Source organism: Nanorana parkeri, unplaced genomic scaffold, assembly GCF_000935625.1.
Source record: "Nanorana parkeri isolate BGI_ZX_2015 unplaced genomic scaffold, ASM93562v1 scaffold1833, whole genome shotgun sequence".
Classification (NCBI taxonomy): Eukaryota; Metazoa; Chordata; class Amphibia; order Anura; family Dicroglossidae; genus Nanorana; species Nanorana parkeri.
In genome coordinates this window covers 202845-228289 of record NW_017308101.1, presented here as the reverse complement: position 1 = coordinate 228289, position 25445 = coordinate 202845, and the positions used below count along the sequence as shown (strand labels likewise).

Sequence of the window (25445 nt, the reverse complement as noted above, 5' to 3'; positions counted from 1 at the left end):
CTCTCTCCTGGCTGTATCCCGTCACTCTCTCTTGGCTGTCTCTCCTCGCTCTCTCTCTTGGCTGTCTCTCCTCTCTCTATCCTGGCTGTCTTTCCTCTCTCTCTCCTGGCTGTCTCTCCTCGCTCTCTCCTGGCTGTCTTTCCTCTCTCTCTCACCTGGCTGTCTCTCCTGGCTGTCTCTCCTCTCTCTCTCCTGGCGGTCTCCCCTCTCTCTCTCTTGGCTGTCTCTCCTCGCTCTCTCCTGGCTGTCTTTCCTCTCTCTCTCTTGGCGGTCTCTCCTCGCTCTCTCCTGTATATTCTCCATATAAAAGGTGGGAACCCTAGACCAATCTCCAAGGTATGGCAGGTACCACAATGGGCGGCGTGCTTGGGATGAGATGTCTGGCGGGTGCTGAGGAAGCGCCTACAGAGCTGTGTTACTATATATCGGGGATCATAGAAGAGCGGGGGTGTGCTCGGGGACTGTGACTCACCACAATGGCCCGTCCTGTATTGTCCATCGCTGATGTATATATTTGAAGCCCGGAGCACACGGCGGCTCAGTATTCGATCCTCGCACCCACCGGCATGATTCATCCTCTGTCACCAGCTCTCTCCTTGTACTCGCTCCCCGCCTTCGCTGCAGTTCTGTGTGGGCTCTGACAAACTCTCATGTATTATTTAGCGCTCCGGGTCCATCACTTCGATTCTGCTCGGTGGCGGAACAATTCATTCTCCATTTTATACCCAGGAAGTGTCTTTATACCAACAACGCGTCTATAGGAATATCGGGCCAGGCCGATCATTGATTATGACGCCATGTATGAAGGTGGCCACCCGCCTATAGATTGTATGATACCATCAATGTCTGATCCCACCAATTCCATCCAATTGGGCCAATCACTGTGCTCTGTGATCGATCCAGATCGTATTCGATTGGTCAGGGCGGAAAATGATCGATCTCGTCTCATCTATCGGGCGTATTGATCCCTCTTCTCTTCCATTTTGATCTTACATTCGATCAAATTAATGTGAACGATTGATTAGTTACAATCATATCGGGAATAAATCGATCGAAGTCTGGAGTGTCTGTGTGCCTAGGCACTGCTGATATCAGGAGTCGTATGCACAGGACTTGCACTAATACCAGGAGTGCCTAGGCACAGGAAGTGCTCTGATAGCAGGAGTGTCTGGGCACAGGAAATGCACTGATATCAGGAGTGCATAGCCCAGGAAGTGCAGTGATATCAGGCGTGCCTAGGCACATCAGTGCACTTCTTGTGCCTAGACACTCCTGATATCAGAGCACCTACTGTGTCTATGCACTCCTGGTATCTGTGCACTCCCTATGCCTAGGCATTCCTGATATCAGTGCTTGTCCTGTGCCTAGGCACTCCTGATATCAGTGCACTTCCTGTACCTAGGCACTGCTGATATCAGTGCACTTTCTATGCCTAGGCATTCCTGATATCAGTGCACTTCCTATGTCCTCATATCAGTGCACTTCCTATGCCTAGGCACTCCTGATGTCTCTGCACTTCCTGTGCCTCGGCACTCCTGATATCTGTGCACTTCCTGTATCTCAGCACTCCTGATATCTGTGAACTTCCTGTGCCTGGGCACTACTGATATCAGTGCACTTCCTGTGCCTAGGCACTCCTGTTCAATATCCTTAAAGCTGTATATCTGGAGTGTGAGATCCAAATGCTTTCTTTCACAGTGACAGTTGTCAGCGGGACCAGTAGAGAGGGTGAATCTACCTAGTGGGGGCAGGGACAGCAACAAAAACCAGACCGCCCTAGGTAACCCCACATGTGATGCTGAGCCTTCATGATTGGAAGAACTCCAATCCAGTGAATGAAAAGGGGCGGGGCCAGGGACAGTCGAGCTAAGGGGGGAAAGAAGTAGATGATGCTGGGGAAGCTCACAGTGTGCAGTGAAAACTTCAACACGCAGTCTAAGGAAACAGCCGGGTGACAGAGAAAGCTGCAGCAGCGAATGATGATGTCACTCTCTGGATTTCTACTGAATCTCAAGACTGGCCAAACAGAATTACATTTCTGTTGGCAGAAAAATAACCGTCACATAAATATGAATTTGAATTGTTTCAGCTGTTTGTCCGTCTCAGATCTAAGATGAACGTTACAAAGTATCGCTTTCCCTTTAAGCTTCCTCACAGTGGGCCTTCCAGGCTGCAGAATGAATCTCGCTCTCCTGGTGACGTTGCCGGCCCGCAGCTAAAAATAACCGAACACGGAGATATGAATGTGTGCTCGGCGGCGGCCTGCGCGGCGTTTTCAGACATACTCACTCCCAGGCCCGCTCTCTCTTGAAGAAAACTTTAATTAACATTTGTCAGGAAATGGCCGGCCTGACTTATTGATGAACGGAGCAGCTCGTGGTCTGATGTCATTTAATCTCCGGCATCTGTCTGGTTCCTGGAGACGCGCTGCGCTCTGCGCCGGACAGATTGTGCAGATTTACAGCTCACATATTAAACAAAGGTTTTATGTAATAGCATTTATAACCTTCTTTTACTGCTGTAATTGCCTAAAATCTGGCCTTATACCGGGCTGCCGCAAGATGAAATCAGGCTTATAGTCGGTGAAAATGCTGTGGACTCTGGTACCTTATGGTTCCCAGTATGCCGAGGAGGGAGGACTCTGACACCTTATGGTGCCCAGTATTCCGAGGAGGGAGGACTGTGATACCTTATGGTGCCCATTATGCCGAGGAGGGAGGACTCTGATACCTTATGGTGTCCAGTATAATGAGGAGGGAGGACTGTGATACCTTATGGTTCCCAGTATGCCGAGGAGGGAGGACTCTGACACCTTATGGTGCCCAGTATTCCGAGGAGGGAGGACTCTGACACCTTATGGTGCCCAGTATAATGAGGAGGGAGGACTCTGACACCTTATGGTGCCCAGTATTCCGAGGAGGGAGGACTCTGACACCTTATGGTTCCCAGTATCCTGAGGAGGGAGGACTCTGATACCTTATGGTGCCCAGTATCCCGAGGAGGGAGGACCCTGATACCTTATGGTTTCCAGTATCCCGAGGAGGGAGGACTCTGATACCTTATGGTGCCCAGTATGCCGAGGAGGGAGGACTCTGACACCTTATGGTGCCCAGTATTCCGAGGAGGGAGGACTCTGATACCTTATGGTTCCCAGTATCCTGAGGAGGGAGGACTCTGATACCTTATGGTGCCCAGTATGCCGAGGAGGGAGGAATCTGATACCTTATGGTGCCCAGTATAACGAGGAGGGAGGACTCCGATACCTTATGGTTCCCAGTATTCCGAGGAGAGAGGACTCTGATACCTTATGGTTCCCAGTATCCCGAGGAGGGAGGACTCTGATACCTTATGGTGTCCAGTATAATGAGGAGGGAGGACTCTGATACCTTATGGTGTCCAGTATTCCGAGGAGGGAGGACTCTAATACCTTATGGTGCCCAGTATCCTGAGGCGGGAGGACTCTGATACCTTATGGTGTCCAGTATCCCGAGGAGGGAGGACTCTGATACCTTATGGTGCCCAGTATCCCGAGGAGGGCGGATTCTGATACCTTATGGTTCCCAGTATCCCGAGGAGGGAGGACTCTTATACCTTATGGTGCCCAGTATCCCGAGGAGTGAGGACTCTGATGCCTTATGGTGCCCAGTATTCCGAGGAGGGAGGACTCTGATACCTTATGGTGCCCAGTATTCCAAGGAGGGAGGACTCTGATACCTTATGGTGCCCAGTATCCCGAGGAGGGCGGACTCTGATACCTTATGGTGCCCGCGGACTCTGATACCTTATGGTTCCCAGTATCCCGAGGAGGGAGGACTCTGATACCTTATGGTGCCCAGTATCCCGAGGAGGGCGGATTCTGATACCTTATGGTTCCCAGTATCCCGAGGAGGGAGGACTCTTATACCTTATGGTGCCCAGTATCCCGAGGAGTGAGGACTCTGATGCCTTATGGTGCCCAGTATTCCGAGGAGGGAGGACTCTGATACCTTATGGTGCCCAGTATTCCAAGGAGGGAGGACTCTGATACCTTATGGTGCCCAGTATCCCGAGGAGGGCGGACTCTGATACCTTATGGTTCCCAGTATCCCGAGGAGGGAGGACTCTTATACCTTATGGTGCCCAGTATCCCGAGGAGGGAGGACTCTGATGCCTTATGGTTCCCAGTTTTCCGAGGAGGCAGGACTCTGATGCCTTATGGTTCCCAGTTTTCCGAGGAGGGAGGACTCTGATGCCTTATGGTGCCCAGTTTTCCGAAGGCGGGAGGACTCTGATACCGAATGGTGCCCAGTATACTGAGGCAGGAGGACTCTGATACCTTATGGTGCCCAGTATTCCGTGGAGGGAGGGCTCTGATAACTTATGGTGCCCAGTATCCCGAGGAGGGAGGACTCTGATACCTTATGGTTCCCAGTATCTCGAGGAGGAAGGACCCTGATACCTGCACTCTATCACTTAGGCCCCCCTTCCTGAACACACAGGACAGGATTGGGGACCCCACAGGTACTTCTCAGAATTGTGGACTAAAGTTACTAATGTAAAGTCTGGGAGATATGTTCCCTCTCCATAGCGTGTGTCTCTAGAGCCATGATGGGGACATGAGACCATGTCTGGTCCTCTCCTCTGAGGAGGGAACAGAAGTGAATGATTTAGGTGCTCTGTAAAGTGCAGTGGAAATGGTTGGCGCTCTATAGATGCCAAGAGCTGTGGCTGTGGTGCCATGTGACCAACACTTGATGTTTAATTGATGAATAACACCGCTGGGTCAGGATACCGCTGGGTCAGGATACCGCTGGGTCAGGATATCGCTGGGTCAGGATACAGCTGGGAACCTTTGACTGACAATCTTCATAATGCTCACTAATTGCTCCTCACACCACTACTAGCCCACCCCCCTTGAAGTCAGAATTTGTAATGTGTCGCAGTGGATCAGTATGACGTCCTGCAACTCCTACCAACAATCCCAAGGACTCATACTGACAACGCCAACACAGATCTGCTTCCATGATTGTCGTGGTCAGTTTTAAACAGGAACCTGCTGTGGCCTCCTATCAGCATGCTCCATCTCAGCATTGATTGGCTCCTTGCCTTTGGTTCTAAACTCTGCTGCCAAATTTAAGTATTTGTATCAAGATACAATGGGGGGGGGAATTTATCAAAGCACTTGCAACAGTTTTAGCCTCTTAGATCATTTTTTTAATGTGCAAATCTGTCTTTTAACATGTGCCCCTGTTTTCACCTGAGCTTGCACTACTTTTCCAACTGCACCTGTTTTGCACCTTTTTTGCGCACGTTTTCATCTGCACTCGTTCCGGGGCTGTCTGAAACTGGAGCATCACCTAAGAAAACACTCACAACTTAAAGGAGAACTATGAGGTGAGTGCTTTTCACTCATCCTCATAGTTCTAGCCGACCTGAGACAATGAGACTGTCACAGGTCGGCTCAGTAGATCGGGAGGTGAGCGAACACATAGCGGCGTTCGCTCACCTCTCGATCCTGTCACGGATCTCTGCCGTGACAGGGGAGGGGCTGGATTCCCCCCTCCCCGCCAGCGCTGACTGGCGTAACGGACGGGGGAGGGGGCGGGTACAGCTGGCTCTGCCTCTAGATAGGCAGAGCCAGCTGTCAGTCACGCAGCTGGGAGGATCCGGCACAATTGTCGGGATCCGCTTCAGCTGCGGCGTCTCAGTATACCACAAGCTACAGCGCGCGGTATACTGAGCCTAGGGTGACGGGAGGACGCTAGTTTGTGTCCTTCGTTACCCTAAGGAGAACTATGGGGAAAAGCCTTAACCCCATAGTTCTCCTTTAAGAAGTCCACATGACCACTTCTTCCAGATGCGACAGTTAAGCTTTTTGCCTGAAGTTAGAAGTCTTCTTTCCTGGAGTCTATTAAACCTCATTCATCAACAACATTACACTAGCTTGATAAATCTGGTGCAAATAACACTCGCAATTGCTGTGATAAATTCCCCCCAATGATTTATTAGCTTCACAGTGTTGTTATGAGGGCTTCTGGTTGAGCTGGAATTACAGGAGTGATCATGGTCTGTTATAGGGGGGAATATCTTCGGCCGGCTCCGAGTCTCCAGGATGACATATTGCAGGAATTTGCGACGTTAATAGCCGCGCTCTGCTGCCAGCGAGACTCCAGAAAACAAATCAGTGACATTTACCAGCCGCGCTGTTTTTGAGGTCGCAGGTTGTTTAACAGCTTCGCGCTGCGTCCTTTAAATAGGTTTTAGCGTGGTATTTCCCGAGCCGCGAGGAAAGCCGCCCGGCCCGATGATAAATAATGCCTGGAGCCCCATTCCGTGATATGGAAACCCCATAGAAGGTGATCCCGCCATTCACAGGGTTTACAGTGATGGCTTTCCCATAATAATAATAATAATACTACAGAAAGAAATGAGAAAACATCTTATAGTTTATCTGTTTAAACTGAACATGTGCTTTGCTCATGCAAGGCAAGATGACAGGTTCACTTTATTCCCCCCTCCCCCTTCTCCAGCAGCAATAACTTTCCTTTTACCACTCTCTGGGGCTAGGACTCTCCCCATGTGACAGCACTGGTGATTGGCCCAGCACTGTCACATGGAGTGAATCACACGACCCTCCATACCTGGAAGTATATACCTGGGGGCATGTGTAGCCATTAGATGGAGCTAAGGAGCATGTGTAGCCACTAGATGGAGCTGAGGAGCATGTGTAGCCACTAGATGGAGCTGAGGAGCATGCATAGCCACTAGATGGAGCTAAGGAGCATGTGTAGCCACTAGATGGAGCTGAGGAACATAAGTAGCCACTAGATGGAGCTGAGGAGCATGTGTAGCCACTAGATGGAGCTGAGGAGCATGCAGAGCCACTAGATGGAGCTGAGGAGCATGCGAAGCCACTAGATGGAGCTGAGGAGCATGTGTAGCCACTAGATGGAGCTGAGGAACATAAGTAGCCACTAGATGGAGCTGAGGAGCATGTGTAGCCACTAGATGGAGCTGAGGAGCATGCATAGCCACTAGATGGAGCTAAGGAGCATGTGTAGCCACTAGATGGAGCTGAGGAACATAAGTAGCCACTAGATGGAGCTGAGGAGCATGTGTAGCCACTAGATGGAGCTGAGGAGCATGCAGAGCCACTAGATGGAGCTGAGGAGCATGTGTAGCCACTAGATAGAGCTGAGGAGCATGTGTAACCACTAGATGGAGCTGAGGAGCATGCATAGCCACTAGATGGAGCTGAGGAGCATGTGTAGCCACTAGATGGAGCTGAGGAGCATGCATAACCACTAGATGAAGCTGAGGAGCATGCGTAACCAGTAGATGAAGCTGAGGAGCATGCGTAGCCACTAGATGGAGCATGCATAGACACTAGATGAAGCTGAGGAGTATGCATAGCCACTAAATTGAGCTGAGGAGCATGCGTAACCACTAGGAGCTCCAATACTTTCTGCACTCCAACCAATACTAGAAACAAAGTGTTCGGCCCTATCTGCACTGTAATGTAGAGACCCGTCTGTTAATTGTTTAAGAGAATAGACGCCCAGCTGGCAGTGAGCTTATTATGCATATGAAGGAGGCAATGAGTATAAGATGCATGAGCATTCATGGTGGGGGGATTTATATGGTCCGTCTCTTGCTGAGAACCCAGCCAAGGCGCATTATAAATAATTGGAAATCTTCGTTCTTCTTACCGCCTCGTCTGGTCCTCGGGTCCCATGCAGAAATAGTCCCACGTTTAATTAACATGGCGGATGTTTTCGTTGTGTCTGCCAACAGAACAGATGAATGTGATCCCTCTCCTCCGTTTCTGTATCGTCTTATTTTTCTCACTAATAATTCCTATTTCCCATCTCCTGAGTCGCCCAATCAGTGCCGGAGCTAATGAGCGCTCACACCAGAGGCGCCGCGTTGTAATGAAACTTTAATTTGACATGTGAAAACGGCGGTAACTGTGAGCCGCACAGCACTTAGGCCGCTCTCTAGTCGTATGTAGCAGAGGCCGAGCGGGAATTCTGGCTGCATAGGAAATAAATGCTAATAATAATATTATTAATAATAAATGCTCCTCAGCTTCCTCTAATGGCTATGCATGCTCCTCAGCTTCTTCTAATGGCTATGCATGCTCCTCAGCTACATCTAATAGCTATGCATGCTTCCCAGCTTTATGCTGCTCACAATGGTCCTCACAATCAGCATTCCAATTCATCCCAAAGATTTTCAGTAGGGCTGCGGTCAGGACCCTATGCAGGCCACATGAGTTCCTCCACACCAAACTGGTCCTCTCAATCGGCTCCATCTAGTGGCTAAGCATGCTCCTTGGCTTCATCTAGTGGCTACGCATGCTCCTCAGCTTCATCTCTGAGGAACATAAGTAGCCACTAGATGGAGCTGAGGAGCATGTGTAGCCACTAGATGGAGCTGAGGAGCATGCATAGCCACTAGATGGAGCTAAGGAGCATGTGTAGCCACTAGATGGAGCTGAGGAACATAAGTAGCCACTAGATGGAGCTGAGGAGCATGTGTAGCCACTAGATGGAGCTGAGGAGCATGCAGAGCCACTAGATGGAGCTGAGGAGCATGTGTAGCCACTAGATAGAGCTGAGGAGCATGTGTAACCACTAGATGGAGCTGAGGAGCATGCATAGCCACTAGATGGAGCTGAGGAGCATGTGTAGCCACTAGATGGAGCTGAGGAGCATGCATAACCACTAGATGAAGCTGAGGAGCATGCGTAACCAGTAGATGAAGCTGAGGAGCATGCGTAGCCACTAGATGGAGCATGCATAGACACTAGATGAAGCTGAGGAGTATGCATAGCCACTAAATTGAGCTGAGGAGCATGCGTAACCACTAGGAGCTCCAATACTTTCTGCACTCCAACCAATACTAGAAACAAAGTGTTCGGCCCTATCTGCACTGTAATGTAGAGACCCGTCTGTTAATTGTTTAAGAGAATAGACGCCCAGCTGGCAGTGAGCTTATTATGCATATGAAGGAGGCAATGAGTATAAGATGCATGAGCATTCATGGTGGGGGGATTTATATGGTCCGTCTCTTGCTGAGAACCCAGCCAAGGCGCATTATAAATAATTGGAAATCTTCGTTCTTCTTACCGCCTCGTCTGGTCCTCGGGTCCCATGCAGAAATAGTCCCACGTTTAATTAACATGGCGGATGTTTTCGTTGTGTCTGCCAACAGAACAGATGAATGTGATCCCTCTCCTCCGTTTCTGTATCGTCTTATTTTTCTCACTAATAATTCCTATTTCCCATCTCCTGAGTCGCCCAATCAGTGCCGGAGCTAATGAGCGCTCACACCAGAGGCGCCGCGTTGTAATGAAACTTTAATTTGACATGTGAAAACGGCGGTAACTGTGAGCCGCACAGCACTTAGGCCGCTCTCTAGTCGTATGTAGCAGAGGCCGAGCGGGAATTCTGGCTGCATAGGAAATAAATGCTAATAATAATATTATTAATAATAAATGCTCCTCAGCTTCCTCTAATGGCTATGCATGCTCCTCAGCTTCTTCTAATGGCTATGCATGCTCCCCAGCTCCAACTAGTGGCTATGCATGCTCCCCAGCTCCAACTAGTGGCTATGCATGCTCCTCAGCTACATCTAATAGCTATGCATGCTCCTCAGCTACATCTAATAGCTATGCATGCTCCTCAGCTACATCTAATAGCTATGCATGCTCCTCAGCTACATCTAATAGCTATGCATGCTCCTCAGCTCCATCTAGTGGCTTTGCATGCTCCTCAGCTTCTTCTAATGGCTATGCATGCTCCTCAGCTACATCTAATAGCTATGCATGCTTCCCAGCTTTATGCTGCTCACAATGGTCCTCACAATCAGCATTCCAATTCATCCCAAAGATTTTCAGTAGGGCTGCGGTCAGGACCCTATGCAGGCCACATGAGTTCCTCCACACCAAACTGGTCCTCTCAATCGGCTCCATCTAGTGGCTAAGCATGCTCCTTGGCTTCATCTAGTGGCTACGCATGCTCCTCAGCTTCATCCAGTGGCTATGCATGCTCCTCAGCTTCATCTAGTGGCAATGCATGCTCCTCAGCTTCATCTAGAGACTATGCATGCTCCTCAGCTTCATCTAGCGGCTATGCATGCTCCTCAGATCCATCTAGTGACTGTGCATGCTCCTCAGCTTCATCTAGTGGCTATGCATGCTCCTCAGCTTCAACTAGCGGCTATGCATGCTCTTCAGCTTCATCTAGTGGCAATGCATGCTCCTCAGCTTCATTTAGTGGCTGTGCATGCTCCTCAGCTTCATCTAGTGGCTTTGCATGCTCCTCAGCTTCTTCTAATGGCTATGCATGCTCCTCAGCTTCATCTAGTGGCAATGCATGCTCCTCAGCTTCATTTAGTGGCTGTGCATGCTCCTCAGCTTCATCTAGTGGCTATGCATGCTCCTCAGCTTCACCTAGCGGCTATGCATGCTCCTCAGCTTCACCTAGCGGCTATGCATGCTCCTCAGCTTCATTTAGTGGCTGTGCATGCTCCTCAGCTTCACCTAGCGGCTATGCATGCTCCTCAGCTTCATCTAGTGGCTATGCATGCTCCTCAGCTTCATCTAGTGGCTATGCATGCTCCTCACAAGGGTCCTCGCAGTCGGCATTCCAATTCATCCTAAAGATGTTCAGTAAGGTTGAGGTCAGGGCCCTGTGCGGTACACTCGAGTTCCTTCACACCAAACTGGTCCTCTCAATTGGCTCCATCTAGTGGCTATGCATTCTCCTCAGCTCCAACTAAGTTTGTTCAGTATGAATAGGCTGCGGTAATTTAGGGGTGCTAAAGAGCTATTCATCCTGTGAAACTCCCTGACCATTTTTATGTGAATGGAGGCAAAAACGAATTCTTAGTATGTTTTATTTCCAAGTCGGATGTAATATCAGGAAAACACTGCACTATGGCCACTAGATGGCGCTGAGGATCATGATAGATAAATACATATGGCCACTAGATGGAGGAGGAGCATAGGAGATATATACATATGGCCACTAGATGGTGCTGAGGAGCATAGGAAATATATACATATGGCCACTAGATGAAGGCGGAGCATATGAGATATGTACATATGGCCACTAGATGGAGGCGGAGCATAGGAGATATGTACATATGGCCACTAGATGGAGGAAGAGCATAGGAAAAATATATATATGGCCACTAGATGGAGGCGGAGCATAGGAAATATATACATATGGCCACTAGATGGTGCTGAGGAGCATAGGAAATATATACATATGGCCACTAGATGGAGACGGAGCATAGGAGATATGTACATATGGCCACTAGATGGAGGAAGAGCATAGGAAAAATATATATATGGCCACTAGATGGAGGCGGAGCATAGGAAATATATACATATGGCCACTAGATGGAGGCGGAGCATAGGAGATATGTACATATGACCACTAGATGGAGGAAGAGCATAGGAGACATATACATATGGCCACTAGATGAGGAAGAGCATAGGAAATATATACATATGGCCACTAGATAGGGGAGGAGCATAGGAAATATATACATATGGCCACTAGATGGAGGCGGAGCATAGGAGATATTACATATGACCACTAGATGGCGCTGCGGAGCCTAGGAAATATATACATATGGCCACCAGATGGAGCTGAAGAGCATAGGATAGAAATACTTCCTCCGCTCCACAGCTTCATCGTTGTAATCAGTCCATTGTATGTGCGCCATTTTTAAAATACCAACAAAGTATTGAAACAACAAATGGTTGTGTTTGGAAAACTGTGATTGAATTGAAAAGCTGTCATTTGGATGGGCCGCGCTTACCCTAAGGCATGGGTGGGCAAACTCCGGCCCTCCCGCTATGGTGAAACTACAATTCCCCTTTTGCATTTGCCTCTGGGAGTCTTGAGAACCTTGCAATGCCTCATGGGATTTGCAGTTCCACCACAGCTGGAGGGCCGGAGTTTGCCCTCACCATACCGTGCGCACATTACCGTTCTGTCCAACGGTTGTCACCTTTATCTGAATGTGTTAAATTGGTGACAAGGGACTGACACATTGTGGAGAGAAATAATCCACGTTTGCTCGTCTCATCGATCAATCGGATCAATATATATGTATGATCAGCACAAACCAAGTGGGTACATTTCGAGCGGAGCGTGCAGAGCCCTTCCCCCCCCTTCTTCCTCCCACACGGCTTACGGATCAGCTGACAGGCGGTATTTTGGTTGCTGAGCACGCCAGCCTGTCCCCACCTGGTACTGCCAGCTCCTGCTGGAATCGGCTGTTTCTCCCGGCGCTGTCACATTCTTGTACCGAATCCGCTGTTATTATTATTAAGAGGCATTGTTGTTCTGCGCAGACAGATGGCCCATTGTTTGCCCTGCGATTCCTCGCCGAAAATAAAAACTTCCCCTATCGGGTTTAAGAAAACTTTTCTTTGTGTTGGACAAACTTGCGGGTCAGATTTATAAAATCCTCAGAGAACAGAAATGTTGATGGGAAGCCGTGAGGAGCGAGTCCCACCAGAAAGAATATTCGGTTCTTATTGTTTTACAGTCATGTGACTTTCATATCTTCTGTGCTTGCTGTTCTGTGGTTTGGTGATTGTAGCTCTTTACGGCGGACTGCTGACCATCACACCTGTATGAGTATGTTTGGCATCCAACTTCGAAACCATGGCCAATAACTAGGGATGCACCGATACCGATACTAGTATCGGTGCCGATACCGAGTATTTGGGTGAGTACTCGTACTCGCCCAAATGCTCCGATACCTAGCACGAGTACTTCCTGTATCAGGAAGCTGGGCTGCGCATCATTCCACGCTGCCCGGTTTCCTGATTGGCTGGGAAACGGCTCCGTGCTCCCTCGTCACTTGTGATGAGAGAGCATGGAGCTGATTTCCGGGCCAATCAGGAAGCCGGGTAGCGTCTAATAACGCTCTGCCTGGCTTCCCGATTGGTCAGGAAGCTAGCAAATCCGGAAGCCAGGCGCCGTGTAATGACGCAGCGCCGGCATTCTGATTGGCCGGAAAGACGGCGTCATGCTCCCTCATCATCTAATGAATCATAATATTAAGAAACTGACCTACCTTAAATCATTAGTTTGCATTGCTTTAGAAAAAATGTGACCTGTCCCTTTAAGAAAAAGTATCGGTAATTGGTATCGGCGAGTACTTGAGCAAAAGTATCGGTACTTGTACTCGGTCGTAAAAAAGTGGTATCGGTGCATCCCTACCAATAACCCTTTGTGGACAAGACTTTCCATAAGATTTCGGAGAGTGTCTGTTGTAATTGGTGCCCATTTATGAGGTCAGGTCCTGATGTTGGATGAGAAGACCCGGCTCACAATTGGTGTTCCAATTCAACCCAAAGATATTCAGTAGGGTTGAGGTCAGGACTCTGCGTAGGACACTCATCTTCCTCCACACCAACTATGTCCTCAAACTCGGTGCTGCAAATTCATCCCAAAGGCGTTCAGTAGGGTTGAGGTCAGGGGTCAGTGGAGGTCATCCAATTGTCTCCACACCAAACAGGTCCTCAAAATTGGTGTTGCAAATTCATCCCAAAGATGTTATTTAGGGTTAAGGCCAGTGCAAGGCACTCGAGTTCCTCCACACCAAACCGGTCCTGGCAATTGGCAATCTAATTCATCCCAAAGGTGCTCAGAAGGGTTGTGGTCCGGGCCCCCGTGCAGACCATCCAAGTTTCTCCTCACCAAACTGATCCTTGCCATCTGGCTTTGTACTAGGGATGCATCAATACTAGTATCAGTATCAGTGCCGATACTGAGTATTTGGGTGAGTACTCGAACTCGCCCAAATGCTGTGATACCTTCCCCGATACCAGAGCTTCTGGTCAGAGGAAGATTTCCTCTGACCGTCAGTGCCGTCCAATGACCCGCCTTTTGGCCTCCCGATCACCCAGGAAGCCGGCTCCGTGGCAGCAGAATCACCGGTACCGGTGAGTACTGAAAGCAAAATATCGGTGCTCGTACTCAATACCGAAAAACCGGTATTGGTGCATCCCTAGTGTACACAGGGGACAGTCACGCTGGAACATGGAAAAGGACTTTCACATAACTGTCACCACAAGGCTGAAAGAGGACAATTGTCTTCAATGTCTTTGTATGATGGTACTAGAAACGGATCGTGACAATATAACATTGCAGGAGGACCTGGATAAAATAGGGGGAGGGGCAATACTATGGCAGATGAGGTTTAATGTCGATAGATGCAAAGTAATGTACTTTGGACATAAAAATAAACAAATGGGTTATACAATTATGGGGGTGCCGCTGGGGAAGTCAGAAATGGAGAAGGATTTGGGGGTCATTGTAGACCACAAACTGAATGGTAGCTTGCAGTGCCAAGCTGCGGTAAACAAAGCTAGCAGGGTCTTGTCCTGTATGAAGAAGGGGATGTATTGCAGGGACGAGTCTATAATTGGGCCTCTATATAGATCGTTGGTTCGGCCACATCTGGAGTACGCGGTCGAGTTTTGGTCGCCGGTACTGAGAAGGGATTTCCTTGAACTGGAGAGAGTCCAGCGGAGGGCAACCAAACTAATTAGGGGAATGGAGGACCAGAGCTATGAGACAAGGGGGAGGGGGAGGGGCTGGAGGACCAGAGCTATGAGACAAGGCTTCTGACCTTAAACATGTTTACGCTGGAATTAAGGAGATTAAGGGGGGATATGATTTTCATGTACAAGATGTTCAATGGTGACAGCAACATTGGCAACAAACTGTTTGAGATTAACTCCATTACAAAGACTAGAGGCCACCACCTAAAGTTGGTGGAGAAAAAATTCCAGCACAATGGGCGAAGAGGGTTCTTTACAGTAAGAGCGGTTAAGGTCTGGAACTCACTGCCATCGGCAGTGATTTCAGCCAAGAGTGTAGATTTGTTCAAGAAACGTTTGGACAATTTCTTGAGGGACCGTAATATCCAGGGATACCAGTATCCCTAAGAATGAGATGATGCGTGGACCTATATGGGTTGGACTTGATGGACGTATGTCTTTATTCAACCCCAAATACTATGTAACTATGTAACATTACCAGACCTCTTCCCTGGAGACACCTGAACTCCATCATTGTGAAAGTTGCCTTCATATTGGCCATGTCTATAGGTTTGTGAATTCTTTTGTGAGGGTCTGTTTCATGTTTCAGTACATCAGGGAGTGGGGTTAGCGACCTTGCTGATGGACTGCTGAGATAAGGCTTGTTAGCCACATGTATAACATTCTCCAGGTCAGTCAACTCTTTCGCCTGCCGCATCTTCTCCAGGCGGTTGGTTCTCTTATTAGCTTCCCCTCTACGCTGTTTATCCCGATGCTCCCTCACACGTTGCCCTGATTAGAAAAATCTGCCCCCCCCGCTCCCCCAAGCTTCTTATTCGGCAGTGAAGGAGCAGTAAGAGACCGATGAGCTCCTTCCCCTGCTCACTCTGATCTCTACTCCTATCCGCTCCAGCACATATGCATGCCGCACACCTCCCAGTGCTGAGTCTCTTTCTGTTGCTGTACAAGAAATGACAAGAGACCGATGTCAAGCTGAACTCGGGAACTTGGACTAGTCGCATGAAAAGAGTCTTTGTTATATTGAATACGTATCGGCATTTATTTGTGTTCTTATATCTGTCCGGAGTTCAGCTTTAGATCTGGGACCTGTCCGAGGTGCTGAATCCCGAATCTCCTCCAACGCGCCACTGAAGCCAAACGTTTCTTCTAGTCTTAGCAAGCAGTGATAATGTTACATTGTTCAAGGCTACATAACCCATCATGCATTGCTCCCAGCAGGCAGTGATAATGTTACACTGTCCAAGGCTACATAGTCCATCATGCATTGCTCCCAGCAGGCAGTGATAATGTTACACTGTCCAAGGCTACATAGTCCATCATGCATTGCTCCCAGCAGGCAGTGATAATGTTACACTGTCCAAGGCTACATAGTCCATCATGCATTGCTCCCAGCAGGCAGTGATAATGTTACACTGTCCAAGGCTACATAGTCCATCATGCATTGCTCCCAGCAGGCAGTGATAATGTTACACTGTCCAAGGCTACATAGTCCATCATGCATTGCTCCCAGCAGGCAGTGATAATGTTACACTGTCCAAGGCTACATAGTCCATCATGCATTGCTCCCAGCAGGCAGTGATAATGTTACACTGTCCAAGGCTACATAGTCCATCATGCATTGCTCCCAGCAGGCAGTGATAATGTTACACTGTCCAAGGCTACATAGTCCATCATGCATTGCTCCCAGCAGGCAGTGATAATGTTACACTGTCCAAGGCTACATAGTCCATCATGCATTGCTCCCAGCAGGCAGTGATAATGTTACACTGTCCAAGGCTACATAGTCCATCATGCATTGCTCCCAGCAGGCAGTGATAATGTTACACTGTCCAAGGCTACATAGTCCATCATGCATTGCTCCCAGCAGGCAGTGATAATGTTACACTGTCCAAGGCTACATAGTCCATCATGCATTGCTCCCAGCAGGCAGTGATAATGTTACACTGTCCAAGGCTACATAGTCCATCATGCATTGCTCCCAGCAGGCAGTGATAATGTTACACTGTCCAAGGCTACATAGTCCATCATGCATTGCTCCCAGCAGGCAGTGATAATGTTACACTGTCCAAGGCTACATAGTCCATCATGCATTGCTCCCAGCAGGCAGTGATAATGTTACACTGTCCAAGGCTACATAGTCCATCATGCATTGCTCCCAGCAGGCAGTGATAATGTTACACTGTCCAAGGCTACATAGTCCATCATGCATTGCTCCCAGCAGGCAGTGATAATGTTACACTGTCCAAGGCTACATAGTCCATCATGCATTGCTCCCAGCAGGCAGTGATAATGTTACACTGTCCAAGGCTACATAGTCCATCATGCATTGCTCCCAGCAGGCAGTGATAATGTTACACTGTCCAAGGCTACATAGTCCATCATGCATTGCTCCCAGCAGGCAGTGATAATGTTACACTGTCCAAGGCTACATAGTCCATCATGCATTGCTCCCAGCAGGCAGTGATAATGTTACACTGTCCAAGGCTACATAGTCCATCATGCATTGCTCCCAGCAGGCAGTGATAATGTTACACTGTCCAAGGCTACATAGTCCATCATGCATTGCTCCCAGCAGGCAGTGATAATGTTACACTGTCCAAGGCTACATAGTCCATCATGCATTGCTCCCAGCAGGCAGTGATAATGTTACACTGTCCAAGGCTACATAGTCCATCATGCATTGCTCCCAGCAGGCAGTGATAATGTTACACTGTCCAAGGCTACATAGTCCATCATGCATTGCTCCCAGCAGGCAGTGATAATGTTACACTGTCCAAGGCTACATAGTCCATCATGCATTGCTCCCAGCAGGCAGTGATAATGTTACACTGTCCAAGGCTACATAGTCCATCATGCATTGCTCCCAGCAGGCAGTGATAATGTTACACTGTCCAAGGCTACATAGTCCATCATGCATTGCTCCCAGCAGGCAGTGATAATGTTACACTGTCCAAGGCTACATAGTCCATCATGCATTGCTCCCAGCAGGCAGTGATAATGTTACACTGTCCAAGGCTACATAGTCCATCATGCATTGCTCCCAGCAGGCAGTGATAATGTTACACTGTCCAAGGCTACATAGTCCATCATGCATTGCTCCCAGCAGGCAGTGATAATGTTACACTGTCCAAGGCTACATAGTCCATCATGCATTGCTCCCAGCAGGCAGTGATAATGTTACACTGTCCAAGGCTACATAGTCCATCATGCATTGCTCCCAGCAGGCAGTGATAATGTTACACTGTCCAAGGCTACATAGTCCATCATGCATTGCTCCCAGCAGGCAGTGATAATGTTACACTGTCCAAGGCTACATAGTCCATCATGCATTGCTCCCAGCAGGCAGTGATAATGTTACACTGTCCAAGGCTACATAGTCCATCATGCATTGCTCCCAGCAGGCAGTGATAATGTTACACTGTCCAAGGCTACATAGTCCATCATGCATTGCTCCCAGCAGGCAGTGATAATGTTACACTGTCCAAGGCTACATAGTCCATCATGCATTGCTCCCAGCAGGCAGTGATAATGTTACACTGTCCAAGGCTACATAGTCCATCATGCATTGCTCCCAGCAGGCAGTGATAATGTTACACTGTCCAAGGCTACATAGTCCATCATGCATTGCTCCCAGCAGGCAGTGATAATGTTACACTGTCCAAGGCTACATAGTCCATCATGCATTGCTCCCAGCAGGCAGTGATAATGTTACACTGTCCAAGGCTACATAGTCCATCATGCATTGCTCCCAGCAGGCAGTGATAATGTTACACTGTCCAAGGCTACATAGTCCATCATGCATTGCTCCCAGCAGGCAGTGATAATGTTACACTGTCCAAGGCTACATAGTCCATCATGCATTGCTCCCAGCAGGCAGTGATAATGTTACACTGTCCAAGGCTACATAGTCCATCATGCATTGCTCCCAGCAGGCAGTGATAATGTTACACTGTCCAAGGCTACATAGTCCATCATGCATTGCTCCCAGCAGGCAGTGATAATGTTACACTGTCCAAGGCTACATAGTCCATCATGCATTGCTTCCAGCGAGCAGTGATAATGTTACATTGTTCAGGAATACATATCCCATCATGCATTGCTCCCAGCAGCCAGTGATAATGTTACACTGTCCAAGGCTACATAGTCCATCATGCATTGCTCCCAGCAAGCAATGATAATGTTACATTGGTCAAGACTCCATATCCCATCATGCATTGCTCCCAGCAGGCAGTGATAATGTTACACTGTCCAAGGCTACATAGTCCATCATGCATTGCTCCCAGCAGGCAGTGATAATGTTACACTGTCCAAGGCTACATAGTCCATCATGCATTGCTCCCAGCAGGCAGTGATAATGTTACACTGTCCAAGGCTACATAGTCCATCATGCATTGCTCCCAGCAGGCAGTGATAATGTTACACTGTCCAAGGCTACATAGTCCATCATGCATTGCTCCCAGCAGGCAGTGATAATGTTACACTGTCCAAGGCTACATAGTCCATCATGCATTGCTCCCAGCAGGCAGTGATAATGTTACACTGTCCAAGGCTACATAGTCCATCATGCATTGCTCCCAGCAGGCAGTGATAATGTTACACTGTCCAAGGCTACATAGTCCATCATGCATTGCTCCCAGCACGCAATGATAATGTTACATTGGTCAAGACTCCATATCCCATCATGCATTGCACCCAGCAAGCAATGCTAATGTTACATTGTTCAAGACTACATAACCCATCATGCATTGCACCCAGCAAGCAATGCTAATGTTACATTGTCAAAGGCTACATAGTCCATCATGCATTGCTCCCGGCAGGCAGTGATAATGTTACATTGTTCAAGACTACATAACCCATCATGCATTGCTCCCAGCAAGCAATGATAATGTTACATTGTTCAAGACTACATAACCCATCATGCATTGCTCCCAGCAAGCAGTGATAATGTTACATTGTTCAGGTACATAACCCATCATGCATTGCTCCCAGCAAGCAATGATAATGTTACATTGTTAAAGACTACATAACCCATCATGCATGGCTCCCAGCAAGCAATGATAATGTTACATTGTCCAAGGCTACATATCCCATCATGCATTGCTCCCAGCAAGCAATGATAATGTTACATTGTCCAAGGCTACATATCCCATCATGCATTGCTCCCAGCAAGCAGTGATAATGTTTCATTGTCCAAGGCTACATAGTCCTTCATGCATTGCTCCCAGCAAGCAGTGATAATGTTACATTGTTCAGGAATACATATCCCATCATGCATTGCTCCCAGCAAGCAGTGATAATGTTACATTGTTCAAGACTACATAACCCATCATGCATGGCTCCCAGCAAGCAATGATAATGTTTCATTGTCCAAGGCTACATAGTCCTTCATGCATTGCTCCCAGCAAGCAGTGATACTGTTACATTGTTCAGGAATACATATCCCATCATGCATTGCTCCCCGCAAGCAGTGATAATGTTACATTGTTCAAGACTACATAACCCATCATGCATTGCTCCCAGCAAGCAGTGATAATGTTACATTGTTCAAGGCTACATAACCCATCATGCATTGCTACCAGCAAGCAGTGATACTGTTACATTGTTCAGGAATACATATCCCATCATGCATTGCTTCCAGCAAGCAGTGATCTGGGTTACATTGTTCAGACACCAGGGCCGAGTGAAATGGTGTCACTGCACTGAGGAAGTCCATCCTATGGGCCTCTTCAATGAGTCAGTTTACAATCTTCTAGATGGATCTGGTTATGAGGAGCGGGATGGAACTTCTGGAAATACAATATAGAAATGCAGACTTAGTTGCAGATCCCCTTTAATTGGATCGGCAGGTGGTGAGGTGGGTAAGAGCACATTGCCTGCTTTCTCCATACATCGTACATGTGCACACACACACACACACACACACACACGTATGCACGCATGTCCGCCATTGTGCAGATCTGACATGAGATGTTTTTAGAAGAAGCGTTCATAAACATTGTAGAAGATGTCGGGATGGAAGCTGATATCAGGAGAGGATGAGGTCATTGCCGTTCCCCCTCCTCAGACATCGCAGGGACGCTTTCAAACCTCTTCCCCCAGATTTAGGTCAGTGGTCATAAAGAGCTCCCCGGCCCACAATGGAGCCTAATGGACCCGAGGCTTTCAATGACTTAACGATTCTAAAGTCGTTTGTCTTCTCTCCTCTGTCTTACATCGTCCACATTCCCTGGAAACCTCCGACCATATAAAAGAAACCCGCCAGGGCTGGAAATATGGAGGCTGTCACTATTTAAAGATGGACTCCGGGATCAGCAGATATTGTCCTCATACAGGAGCCATGTGTGTTCTTCCTGATCTGTGCAAAACTTGGAGCTTCTTCTAATCAAGACCGCTCACTGCCGCTCTCTCTCCTTGTGCAGGGTGACTGGTCTTGTCTCCGGCCCCTCCTGTAATAAAGACCGCCCACGGCTGCTCTCTCTTCTTGTGCAGGGTGACTGGTCTTGTCTTCGCCCCCTCCTGTAATAAAGACCGATCACTGCCGCTCTCTCTCTCCTTGTGCAGGGTGGCTGGTCTTGTCCCCCCCCCTCCCCCCTCCTCCTCTAATAAAGACCGCTCACTGCTGCTCTCTCTTCTTGTGCAGGGTGACTGGTCTTGTCTCCGCCCCCTCCTGTAATAAAGACCAGTCACTGCCGCTCTCTCTTCTTGTGCAGGGTGACTGGTCTTGTCTCCGCCCCCTCCTGTAATAAAGACCAGTCACTGCCGCTCTCTCTTCTTGTGCAGGGTGACCGGTCTTGTCAACCCAGTTTTATTTGAACCCTCTAGACCAGTGGTTCTCAACCTGTGTAACCTCAGGACCCACATTTGTCCTCGGTCATTAAGTCGCGTCCCAAGAAGCAGTGCAATGGAATGCACAGCATTGCGGTACCGCGGGTTCTGGTCATCGGTGTGGGTGGGAGGTGCGTTTGGGGTGCCAATGAAATGAATAGCAATGCAATGCACCTCCCACACCAGAACGCACGGTAGGTGCAATTGCATGGCACAGTGTGTTAATCGCATGGGACTGGTGTAATTAACGCACTGTACTAGTGTGAACGGGCCCTCAAAAACACCGACAGACACACACAGCCACAGACACAATCTCACACACTCGCAGACATATACAATCTTTTTTTTAATATCCTCCCAATCTCCTTATCTTACCAGAACTGGAGTGAATCCTCAGCCTGGGGTCCAGTGTGGGCTGCTGTGCCGTGACGGAGATCCGTCCATATGTGCATCGCTTGTACAGCTCCCTTGCGTGTCCTGTAGAGGTGCCGGGAGCCAGAATGTGACGTCTGGGAGCCAGAATGACGTCACTCTGGTCCAGGCTCCTCTACAGGACACAGGAGGGAGCTGTAAGCAATGCACGTATGGATGAAGCGCCCTCGTGGCCATACCCCCAGCCCACCCCACCTCAAGCTTGCACTGGGCACCGGGCAGCATATTTTCAATGGCTGCTCAGTGTGAGAACTGACAGTGCTGTGCTAGGGGGAGGCTGAGGAGCCTCTCACCTAGAAAAGTGGAAGGCATGTGGCGACCCACTAGTTGAGAACCAAGGCCCTAGACCAGGGGTCAGCAACCTGCGGCTCCGAAGCCGCATGTGGCTCTCTCATCCCCCTGCTGCGGCTCCCTGTCCAGGGGAGATCGGCATCACAGATGGTAGTTGCGGAACTGATCTGCCCTGGAACAGCTGTTCAGTCCTGAAATGTCACTTCTATCTGACTTTGTGAGTGCGGTGGAATGTGAGATCGCACTCACAGAGTTGGATAGAAGTGATACTTCAGGACCGATCAGCTGTTCCAGGGCAGATCAGTTCTCCTGCACATACCATCTGCGATGCCGATCTGCCCTGGAACAGCTGACAAAGCGTTGGAATGCTTGACCTATTGGTGGTCACACATTCCACCGCCAAAAAACTGGGCGTGATTACATTGAAATGTGTGACCATGTCACCGGTCACACATTGTAACGTAGTCACAAACTTGCGTTGCTAAGCCCAGAGTCCAGTGCGTTGCTAAGCCCAGAGTCCAGTGCGTTGCTAAGCCCAGAGTCCAGTGCGTTGCTAAGCCCAGAGTCCAGTGCGTTGCTAAGCCCAGAGTACATATACACTCCAGAGGAATGACAATGGCCTCTATAAGGCTTGTGAATGGAGCTGATTGGTTGAATCTCACAAATTGCTCGGCGAGACTCTTAGCATCCAGGAGCGATCGTCCTCAGGTAATCGCAGCATTTCTGATCACATGTGGACGGCCACGGGCAATGTCCCCTGCCACCGGTCTGTACTGTTCATGGAGCAATGCGCGAGTAACAATAAAACAACAAAATGGTAAACGTTTCCCTTAGGCCCCATTTGCAAGTGTGAATGGGGCCTAACCGAAAAATGAGCCTTTGTGCTGCTGATGCCTACACGCTCCAGCGATGGCTGCATGGCATTTCTAACCTAAAGGTGACAACAGTGGACCATGGCTGTGTAATGTGTGTTGAAACGGCATTTGTAGTCTCCATTGGAAGCCCGTGTGACAGGGTGACAACACAGGAGCACAATTAGGAGACAGGGACGAAGCGTTGTCACCCCATAACAGGAAGTGCCTAGGCAATGACCTATATGGCAAGATCGCCCGGAATTATTTCCATGACAGGTCCAGGTTCAGAATTGTTGCAAGTAAGTTATGAAATGGCAACGTCTTTGGGATTGCGGCGATTGGGTTTCCATCTGCTGCCGCACGTTATTGTGATATCCGTGAAGCATCATGATATAATATGATTATCACAGCTTTCATGATGGTAGATAATGATAAAAGATCTCTCGGCTTGCTTCTCTGATCCATTTATCTGCAGCAGACGAGCCGCATACACCGAGTGTGATAGGTTATGAGGATATTTTATTGCCGTGTCATGCGTCAGCAGGAATGTGCGTTCATTTTTCTTGTAGATGAATGCCGCGTCTGACCTCCTGCTTCTGGCTGGAGCCGGAGAGAAAATAAAGGACAGTCGCTGAGACCTCTGCAGTCAAATATTCCTCCAGCTCCAGCATTTCGCTTCCTCTTGGCTTGGTTGGGCCGGGCGTGCAAAGACTTCATGTCATGGAAGTCTCTGTGCTGAGCACGTCCCCGAAAAATGTTCATTGGATCCCACTAGCTCCCAAAAGACCAGGAAAGGTTCCTGATTATCCACCGCGCCCTGCACAACCTCAGAGTACCTGTGTACACTTAGGAAAGGCTGCTCATAGCACCCCGGGGTAAAGGGCCAGTCTATCCAAAAAGGAGATTTTTGTTATATTGGGCACAGCGGGGGTACAGACCCGGGAACTCAGCACAGGGATGGTGGGAGCTCCTCATAATGGGCACAGCGGGTGTACAGACCCGGGAACTCCTATATATTACAATGGCACCTGGAAGTGGGGGATATGTTAGGCAGGAAGTGAACATTTTGTCCCTGAAGTTGATGTGTTGGAAGCAGAAATAATGAACAAGTGGGAGGATTTGAGGACTAAATTGTGATGTGTAGGCGACGGGGTCGGAGCAACTCCAGAACTGCAGCTCTTGTGGGATGTTCCCGGTCTGCAGTGATCAGGACCGACCAAAACTGGTCCAAGGAAGAAAAACCGGTGACAGGGTCATGGGTGGCCAAGGCTCATTGATGCAAGTGGGGAGCGATGGAGTCCCCGTCACGCAACTTACAGGACTTAAAGGATCTGCAACTGACGGCTTGGTGCCAGATAGCACAGCGCACCTTCAGAGGTCTCTGGATTCCACCATACCTCGTTGGGTCCGGGTTGTCTTGGTGGCAAAAGGGGAACCTACTCAATATTAGGCGGGTGGGCATAATGTTACAGCTGATCGGTGTCTATAATTCCCCCATATAGGGTAACATCCTCCTTCTAGGGACACCTAATCCCAACCCCATGATTCTGCCCCATTTCCAACTCCACCAGTCTCTCTTTAAACATTATAACTGAACTCGTTCCGAGCTGATCGGCTCTAATTCTGCTTCTCAACACTCGCGGCAGCTTTCTAGAAACCGGGAGGGAGTTTGCACAGCACACAATGACCGGCAAGAGGCTGCAGTCCCAGCACAGTCTATATAAATGTTAATGATAGCACAGTCGGTGGACTCTCTTTGGTTATATTGGCAGCTCACCGGCTGGTGTTACTCATCACCTGAAACTGCATTTTTCGAGGAGCGTACGTGAACTGTTTCGGAGCCCGGGAGGGACGCGTTCCCCGGAGCGCGCTACGTGACAAGCCGCACGTCGCAGTTATTCCCATGAGTCAGGACATGTGGATTCTGTGGTCGCCCCGGTGACCTATTACTGGGAAGCGGAGGGTCTCTGGGGCGCTTGGCAAGGTGCGAGGATGAGAGCGCGTTACTGATGACGTTCTTATCGCCCCTCGCTGGCACATCGCTGTTCACCATTGTCCTCCATGACCCTCTGTTTTCATACAGGAGGACGCGGCTGCGCGAAGCATTGTAAGGATCACGCAATGCGGAGGATACAATGCCTCTCCCGAGATCATTCATCCCCAATAACAATGAACTACAACACTGATTCCTCTTATCTGCTGCCAATGCCGCATGGATTCTGTGTCAGCTTTTCTCTTCCGTTCATTGAAGGACGCAGCCGTAGAAGATTTCGAGCATCGGGTTATATAGCCACCTGCAGGAGTAGGACGCTAGGCATACAAATAAAAAACACAAAGCCAACCCAGGGGAGGCCCCTGCCGGAGGACGAATCCCCAGTCTGCAACAACCCAGCCAAGCGTTTAGGGGTAGGATTTTTTGCTGGGCTCTTCGGTTCAGTTATTTCTTGTATTCTGTTTTGGGCCCACCT

General features: G+C 48.9%; 1 protein-coding gene across 1 annotated transcript in view; it reads left to right on the top strand.

Moving 5' to 3' along the window:
- The window catches only part of EFR3B (EFR3 homolog B), a 122600-nt gene that overhangs the window by 28244 nt on the left and 68911 nt on the right, over positions 1 to 25445 (top strand). The gene's annotated exons all lie outside the window — the stretch shown is intronic.